General features: G+C 44.8%; 1 non-coding gene across 1 annotated transcript; it reads left to right on the top strand.

Moving 5' to 3' along the window:
- Positions 1 to 8047: 8047 nt before the first annotated feature.
- LOC130470935 (small nucleolar RNA R71) lies at positions 8048 to 8154 on the top strand. The gene has a single exon (XR_008931650.1). It is a non-coding gene; the product is annotated as a small nucleolar RNA R71 (small nucleolar RNA).
- Positions 8155 to 9106: the final 952 nt, after the last annotated feature.

The raw sequence follows: 9106 nt of genomic DNA, 5'->3' as shown, positions 1-9106 counted from the left end.
CGGAGAATCTATGAGAAATTGCTAGTGGACTTTACGGTTTGGAATTGCTAAAACACATTATGGACGGATTTTGGAATCCGTCCCTAACTTAGAGACGGATATCAAAATCTGTCCCTAATTTAGAGACGGATTTGAAATCCGTCCGTAACTTAGAGACGGATTTTGAAATCCGTCCCTAAATTAGAGACGGATTTATAAATCCCCCGATAAAAGTATCGACGGATTTCCAATATCCGTCCCTAAATAAATTTAGAGACGGATGTTGAATATTCCGTCTCTAAATTAGAAACAGATATAAATCCGTCGCTATATATCCGTTGCTATACGAGATTTTTTTTGTAGTGTGGGGAATTTACGGGCTTGTAATGTGGTTAGTCACCGAATAAAGGGCACAAGCACAAAATGGGTAGAAAAAGAGGGAACAAATGTATCTAATTTCATCTGAAGGCTACCTAAATAGAAAAATGCCTCCGTCCTTCACAATGTGCATGTATATGAGTCATAAAACATTACTAATAGTTGCAAACCAATACTCAAAATCAACGACACACCAGGAAGCTAATACACATCCTAACCAAGTCAACTAGTCAAGCACCAAGTCCACAAGCTGTTAGTCGGAGTTGACTCATGTTTAGGCATCAAAGCAATCGAATATCAAACCATGGCTAACACATCTACATTGCCCATCATCAAATACCAAGAATCAAAACAATTTCCGCTGAAGGGGCACAGGGAAGCATGATATTGTATTCATCGGAACGTATTTTTGTATTTTTTTTTCAAAGCAATAAACTAATCTAGAAAGCATTAAACACACCAAAGAAACACACCAAAATAAAGAAATACGAAAAGAAAAGAAAAGAAAAACATACCTAATATATACAGGTAATGTGAACCCCCCCAAACCAAATCAGACAATGTCCTCATTGGCTCAAGGGGTACCGAACCATCATCATCATCAACAGCATCACTAATGACCTTGGCCATCATCACCATCATCACCATGGCCACCTTGGCCACCTTGGCCACCATAGCCGCTGCTGCCCGCTCCAAACCCCCCGTAGTGGGTAGGCGTGAAGGTTCCCATGGAACCGGGGGCTCCGTACCCCTCTGTGGGGTAAGTAAACCAGGAAGGGTGCTGATGATCTGGGGCAATGTAGCCCTGCCTGGCGTACTGATCATAGAAAGGGAACATAGTCCTCTGGTGATCCGCGGAAAACTCGTGGAAACCGAGCTCAAGTCTGCCCAGCCTCTCATGAATGGCCCCTAACTCCTCTGAAGACCCATGCTCCTCCTGTGGAGCCGGACTACCTCTCTGTCCCGACCCCCTCTCTCTACGCCCTCCCCTCCTGTGGTGGGTGCGAGGCGCGACCTCGGGCTGTGGCTGGGGCTGGGCTAAGGGTGCTGCCTGCTCACCTACATATATGTAATGGGGTTGACCCCTAGTAAAACTGGTGAGCCCGGTTGTGTCCGGGAGAGTAAAGAGAGCGTTCCTTTGGAACATCCATGACATCTGACCGGGGAGAAGTCCCCCGTACTCAGAGTGCACCCTGTAAAGGCTCCCAAAATACTCAATATCCAACAGATTGTTTCCCCGGACCGCAGCATGGTCCCTCTCAACAAAGTTTGCCACCGCTACGGCAATGTGGGTGATCAGACCACCCAAAGCAATATCGGTCGAGTAGCGGTGGGTGGCGGTAGTAAGCAGCTGCATGGCCAAGTAATGGGCCAAATTCATCCTGTAACTGTCATCACCATCCAACAAATACCCCCCGAGCACCTCCAACTCCGTGCTCCTCACATTCTCCTTTTGGTCCCTCCCAAAGATTGTAAAAGCCATAAATCTGAACCAAACAAAGGGGACGGGGTGTTGCACGCTAGAGGCGTGCAAATGTTGCATGCTACCAGGATTAAAATCCCCAGTCAATTTCCCCCATACCTCACTATTGTTATGCCCCTCCCCGGGGAACCTGTTATACTCCACATTCAAACCAAAAATGGCACCAAAATCCTTTATAGGCATATCATAATCATTATTCAACAATCTAAAAGACACTCTAACGACATCTTTGTAACCATTCTTTCTGACATTAAACGAGCTAAGGAATTCAAGAGTAAGATCCCTAAATGTCAACCTAGTCATGGAAAACATATGTTTCATGCCCACCCCATGAAATAATCTCCTAACATCCCTCTCAATACCCATATCATTCAAAGTTTTCTGACAAATAAATCGAGTAGGGACTACCTTCCGTAGCTTGAGGTGTGCAAGGTGGGTTTGTTGCTCCTCACTAGTGAGAATCATGTTCGGGAAGGCCGAATCCGGTGCAAACTGAGGTGGTGGTGGTGGACGGCTTGTGGAAGCCTCCTCTTGTCTCCTTGTTGCTCCCGAGCAAGTTCTCTTTGGCCTAGAACCCATTGTTGAAGATGATTTTGAGTTTTGAAATGTTTTTGGTGAAATTGGGTTTTTTGTGGAGAGTGAGAAAGAGTAAAAATTGTTTGGTGGAGGTTGAAGAGGATGTGATGAGGATGATTTTGGTGTATGGCTTGATGAATTTGAGTGAAAGATGAGGGAGATGTGGAGAGTTGAAGTTCTTAAGGTTTGGGGTTTAATGGAGTTTGAGAGAGGTTGAAGGAGATGATTGAAAGGTGAAGTGAAATGAATGGGAGGAAATCCCGTGATTTAAGTCCAAAAATCCCCTCTCGCCCGACGGGCCGATGCCCGCCCGACGGGCCCGGGGCTCGTAGGCCGCCCGACGGGCACAGTTCCGCCCGCCGGGCGTAGGGCGACAACCTTGCTTCTTTCCTCACGCGCCCGGTCGGGCGGCTTCCGCCTGGCGGGCGTCGGGCGATTTGTCGCAAAAATGGCTTTTCTCTCTTCGCCCGTCGGGCGCTGTTCTGCCCGACGAGCGGAGGGAGATGTTTTGCAGTTTCTCCTCGCGCCCGGTCGGGCGGCTCCCGCCCGGCGGGCGTCTTGCGACTTTGCTCCTCGCCTATTTTCCTAGCTTTTCGTGCTTAGGAGCTAAACCTGTACATCATTAAACGCCCAAAGACCGTAAAAGTACTCTCTCCTCACCACTCATAAGTAAAGAAAAAGCTACAAAACACACAAAATAAAGCTAAACTATCGAAAGCAATAAGATACGGGTTGCCTCCCGCAAAGCGCTGGTTTATTTCTAGGTCCCGCTCGACCTTGTTACCTTGAGTATGCAGTCTATGAGGCGGAGGGATTGAGGTGATGGACCTCAACCACTCCTACAGTAGCCCCATCATGGTACAACTTCAGACGTTGCCTGTTTACCTTGAATCGTTCACCCTTATCATTCTCTACTTCGACAGACCCAAACTTGCTTACCATAGTCACGGTGAACGGCCCAGACCACCTAGACTTAAGTTTTCCAGGAAATAACTTAAGCCTAGAGTTAAAGAGTAGAACCTTGTCGCCCACCGCGAACTCTCTATGCAAAATGTGATTGTCGTGCCACTTCTTGGTCTTTTCCTTATAAATCCGGGCACTATCATAAGCTTGTAGTCGGAATTCATCGAGCTCACCTAATTGAAGTAACCGCTTCTCACCGGCTAGCTTCGCATCCATGTTGAGCTGTTTGATTGCCCAATAAGCCTTGTACTCCATTTCTACTGGTAAGTGACACGCCTTGCCATACACCAACCGATACGGGGAGGTACCAATAGGTGTCTTAAAGGCGGTCCTGTATGCCCATAGAGTGTCATCTAGCTTATCGCTCCAATCCTTCCTAGACTTCGCCACCACCTTCTCAAGGATAGATTTGATCTCCCGGTTGGAGACCTCAACTTGACCACTCGTCTGAGGGTGGTAGGCTAGCCCGGTGCGGTGATAAACCCCATACTTGCGCAGGAGTGCATCCAAATGCTTCTCATGAAAATGTGACCCTCCATCACTAATTAAAGCGCGCGGAACCCCGAATCTTGGAAAGATGACTTTCTCGAACAGGGAAATGACTGTCTTTGCATCGTTGGTAGGTGAAGCAACGGCTTCCACCCACTTTGACACACAATCCACAGCAACAAGGATGTACAAATTACCCCTGGACGATGGGAATGGTCCCATGTAATAAATTCCCCATACATCGAAAACCTCAACCTCAAGGATCCCATTCTGCGGCATCTCATACCTCCTCAAAATAGTGCCGGCCCTCTGGCATGCATCACAAGCCATAATAAAAGCCTGTGCATCCTTGAACATAGTAGGCCAGTAAAAATCACATTGTGACAACTTAGCGTTTGTTTTAGACGGTCCATGGTGACCACCATAAGGTGAAGAATGACACCTACTGATAATACCTTGAACTTCCCATTCTGGAATACAATGCTTGTACAACCCTTCAGCAGTCTCACGAAACAAGTAAGGGTCGTCCCAAAAGTAGAAACGAACATCATGTAGGAATTTCTTCTTTTGTTGATATGTAAGATCGGCCGGAAGAATTCCCCCTACAATGTAGTTAGAAAAATCCGCGAACCATGGTGACTGACTGGCAAGTGCAAGTAAATGATCATCTGGAAATGAATCATCAATCGGCGTAGAATCCTTGCCATCGTCATACCGTAGTCTAGACAAGTGATCTGCAACCACATTCTCAGCCCCTTTCTTGTCGCGGATCTCTAGATCGAATTCCTGTAGCAGTAGTATCCATCGAATAAGCCTAGGCTTGGCTTCTTTCTTAGAGAGCAGATACTTTAGGGCCGCATGGTCAGTATAGACTATCACCTTGGACCCAATCAGATAGGTGCGAAACTTGTCCAAGGCATAGACTATGGCTAGAAGCTCCTTTTCAGTAGTAGCATAATTAACTTGAGCTTCATCCAAGGTCTTACTAGCATAGTAGATAGCATGTAGAACCTTCTCCTTTCTGTGACCCAAGACTGCCCCAACCGCATAATCACTTGCATCATACATTATCTCGAACGGAAGGTCTCATTCGGGAGAACGAATGATAGGAGCCGTAATTAGTGCCTGTTTAATCCTGTCAAAAGCCTCAAGACAAGCATCAGTAAACACAAATGGGGCATCCTTGAGGAGGAGCTGGGTAAGTGGTTTAACAATCTTAGAAAAATCCTTGATAAAGCGGCGATAAAACCCCGCATGACCAAGAAAACTTCTAACACCCTTCACATTGACTGGAGGGGGTAATTGTTCAATCACTTGGACCTTAGCTCGATCCACCTGAATGCCCTTATCAGATATTAAGTGTCCCAAGACCACCCCTTCAGTAACCATGAAATGACACTTTTCCCAGTTTAGGACTAAATTACATTCTTCACATCTTTTCAATACTTTAGTCAAATTTAGCAAACAAGAATCAAAGGAAGTACCATAGACACTAAAATCATCCATAAAAACTTCCATGATAGACTCAATAAACTCAGAAAAGATGCTCATCATGCAACGTTGGAAAGTAGCAGGTGCATTACATAGACCAAAAGGCATCCTACGATATGCAAAGGTACCATAGGGACAGGTGAAGGTGGTCTTTTCCTGGTCGTCTGGATGTATGGGGATTTGAAAGAAACCAGAATAACCATCCAGATAACAGAAAAACTTGTGACAGGCTAGCCTTTCTAACATTTGATCAATGAAGGGAAGGGGAAAATGGTCCTTTTTAGTAGCAACATTAAGACGCCTATAATCAATGCACATGCCAAAACCTGTGACTACCCTAGTTGGTATCAACTCATTTTTTTCATTTCTCACCACAGTTGTCCCCCCTTTCTTAGGCACTACCTGAACAGGGCTCACCCACTTAGAATCAGACACAGCATACACAATACCCGCATCAAGCAATTTCATAACTTCAGCTTTTACAACATCTTGCATGACAGGGTTCAAACGACGCTGGGGTTGGATGCATGGTTTATGATTTTCATCTAGATGTATCCTATGCATACAAAAGTCAGGGCTAATACCCTTTAAATCACCAATACTGTACCCAATGGCCTTTTTGTGCCTTTTCAACACAACTAGAAGTTGGGATAACTGGTCTGCATCAAGTGCAGTACTGACGATCACAGGGTAAAGTTGCTCATCATCTAAAAACGCATACTTAAGGTTAGCAGGAAGAGGCTTAAGTTCGGGTTTCTTTACCTCTTTAACAGAACAAACCGGCCGAACTAACCTCTTCAATTTGGTGCTCTCCGGTTCAGAGTCTCCACCATTAAGAGCCAACTCCAGAGCATCCACTTCAGCACTCCAAGAACTGCTATCACCTGCAGAAGACTCACAACAAAGCACTGCCTCCAAAGGGTCTCTTTCGAGAACTTGGGAGACGTTATCACGAGTAATAAAATCAACTACATCTATGCGATAGCATTGTTCCTCCTCTAGCATGGGACTTTTTAAGGCACTATTCAGATTAAAAGTCACCTTATCATCCCCAATAGACAATGTCAATTTCCCACTTTTAACATCAATTACCGCCCCCGCCGTGTGAAGGAAGGGTCTACCTAAGATTATGGAAATTTGAGAATCCTCCTGCATGTCTAATACTACAAAGTCTACAGGTATATAGAATTTACCTACTCTAACAGGGACGTCCTCTAAAACACCTAAGGGGTATTTGACAGAACGGTCGGCCATTTGTAGAGTGATATTGGTAACCTTAAGCTCACCCATATTCAGTTTAGTACAGACAGACAAAGGCATGACAGACACACTAGCACCTAGATCACATAAAGCTTTATCAATACATACGGTGCCAATGTTACATGGGATGGAAAAACTCCCGGGGTCTTTAAGTTTAGGTGGAGACTTGTTTTGCAAATAAGCACTACATTCTTCAGTGAAAGCTACAGTCTCTACCTCACAAAAAGCACGTTTCCTGGTCAAAATATCTTTCATGAATTTAGCATAAGCAGGAACCTGTAAAATTAATTCAGTAAAAGGAACCGTTACCTGCAAATTTTTGACCACTTCCAAGAATCTGCCAAACTGCTTGTCCAGCTTATTCTTGAGTTGTCGGTTTGGGAAGGGGAGTGCAATAGGTGGTACTTGAATATCCGCCCCCTTCTTAACCTCAGTTGTAGCCTCATTCTCATTGACTACCTTTTCAGCTTCCTTTTCACCCATAACTATCTTCGGGATTTCCTCACTGACCAGATCACTAGCAGACACCCCGGAATCAACCTCAACCGGCATAGAAGGACCATCATAATCCCTACCACTCCTCAATGTAATTGCATTAGCAGTCTCCCTATTTCGGGCTGTGAAGGAAGTTGGCCTGGTGGCCTCCCTGCAATAGTAGTAGCCATCTGTGCCAACTGTGTATCAATGATCTTGTTGTGAGCAGTAAGAGCATCGATTTTTACATCTTTTTCACTTAGAGATTTTTGCATTTGTAGCATCATGTTTCTCATCTCTACTAGCATAGGGTCAGGCTGTGTGGTTTGAGGTGGTGGTGGTGGAGGTGATGTGTGTTGTCTAGGGAACCCAGGTGGTCCACTAAACTGTTGGTTGTAATTGTTCCGTGGTTGGTAGGGTTGGTATGGTTGTTGTGGTGGATGTTGGACTTGGTGAGGGTTTTGGATATTGTTGCTCCTGTAGGATAGTAGAGGGTTATTTTTGTAGCCCTCATTGTAAGAGTTGGAGAATGGGTTATTTTGTTTGTAGGATTGAAATGCGTGACATTGTTCAACAGAGCTCCTACATTCCGGTGCATAATGACCAGACATTCCACAACTTTCACAAATAGTAGCAGGTTGGGCACTCATAGCAGCTACACTAGCAGGTTGGGCAGATTGAGTATTGGCTGCTTGCATATTATCAAACTTATAGTGTAAAGCAGTCAATTGGGCAGTTAATTGTTCAATAGAATTTAAATCATGCTTACCACCCCTGTTAGATAGACCTCTAGGATTTCCATACTGGGCATTGTGAATGGCTATCTCCTCAATCACCTCCATAGCTCTAGGCACTTCAAGTTGCATGAACCTCCCACTGGCAGCTGAATCCAACAAACATCTAGACTCATTACCCAGACCATTATAAAACTGCTGAATCAAGAACCAATCTTCCAAACCATGGTGCGGGCATTCTCTTTGCAAATCCTTGAATCTCTCCCAGACCTCGAACAAACTCTCATCCTCTTGTTGTGAGATACCTAATATCTGACCCCTCAGACGAGCCGTTTTCTCAGGTGGAAAATATTTAACATAAAAAGCAAGAGCCAAGGATTCCCAATTATTGATTTTCAAAGCCGCCCGATTCAACCCTTTAATCCACAGTTTAGCTTTCCCACTCAAAGAGAACGGGAAAAGTATCTCCATAGTCTGCTCCGGAGTCAATCCCTTTTGCTTGATGGTGGAGCAATATTGGATAAAGGACTGAATGTGAAGATTCGGATCTTCACCTGGTTCCCCACCGTACTAGCGTCTCTCGATCATGTTAATCAATGCAGGCTCAATCTTGAAGGTCTCAGCTGCAATAGAAGGCATGATCGCCTTTGGTAGCACGGACAGACTTGGCTTAGAATAGTCTGTAAGCCGTGGGGTAGGTGGCGGTATCAGATTTTCGTCACCCATCTCTATCTCTGAAACTGAATCTGTATCTGAAGGAAAAAGATCGCCAATATTATGATCAGAATCAGAGTAATTCCCACACTGTGCAATGAAAGTTCTTCGTCTACGAAAGGTTCTTTCGGGCTCAGGATCGAATGGAGTAAGATTACTAGTACCTACGGTCCTGGGCATAGACAAAGACTACAAAACAATGTGAGATCCGGTCTCAAGGAACGTGAGTTCCTTGAGTAGTAACAAACAATAATCTAGGATCAGCAATCAACAACAGAAAATAAAGCCGTTTCCCCGGCAACGGCGCCAAATTTTGACAGGCTTAAGTCATATCACCTAATCAAAAATAACCTAAGGTCCACTAGCTAGGTAGCAAGGGAAGTCAGGATCGAATCCACAGGGAAACAGGCGTTCTTTCTACTATTAATTAATTAATCTAGACTATTGGGAACAAGAATTGGTTGGTGATTTGTATACTAAGACTACGAACGATAATTAAACGAGTATGAATTAATATATTAAGGAATCTAGGGCATAGGTTCACCAACAAATAACAATCCAGGAC

This window comes from Spinacia oleracea, chromosome 3 (assembly GCF_020520425.1).
Source record: "Spinacia oleracea cultivar Varoflay chromosome 3, BTI_SOV_V1, whole genome shotgun sequence".
Classification (NCBI taxonomy): domain Eukaryota; kingdom Viridiplantae; phylum Streptophyta; class Magnoliopsida; order Caryophyllales; family Amaranthaceae; genus Spinacia; species Spinacia oleracea.
The sequence above is the reverse complement of the archived record's forward strand: the minus strand, read 5'-3'. Positions and strand labels throughout refer to the sequence as shown.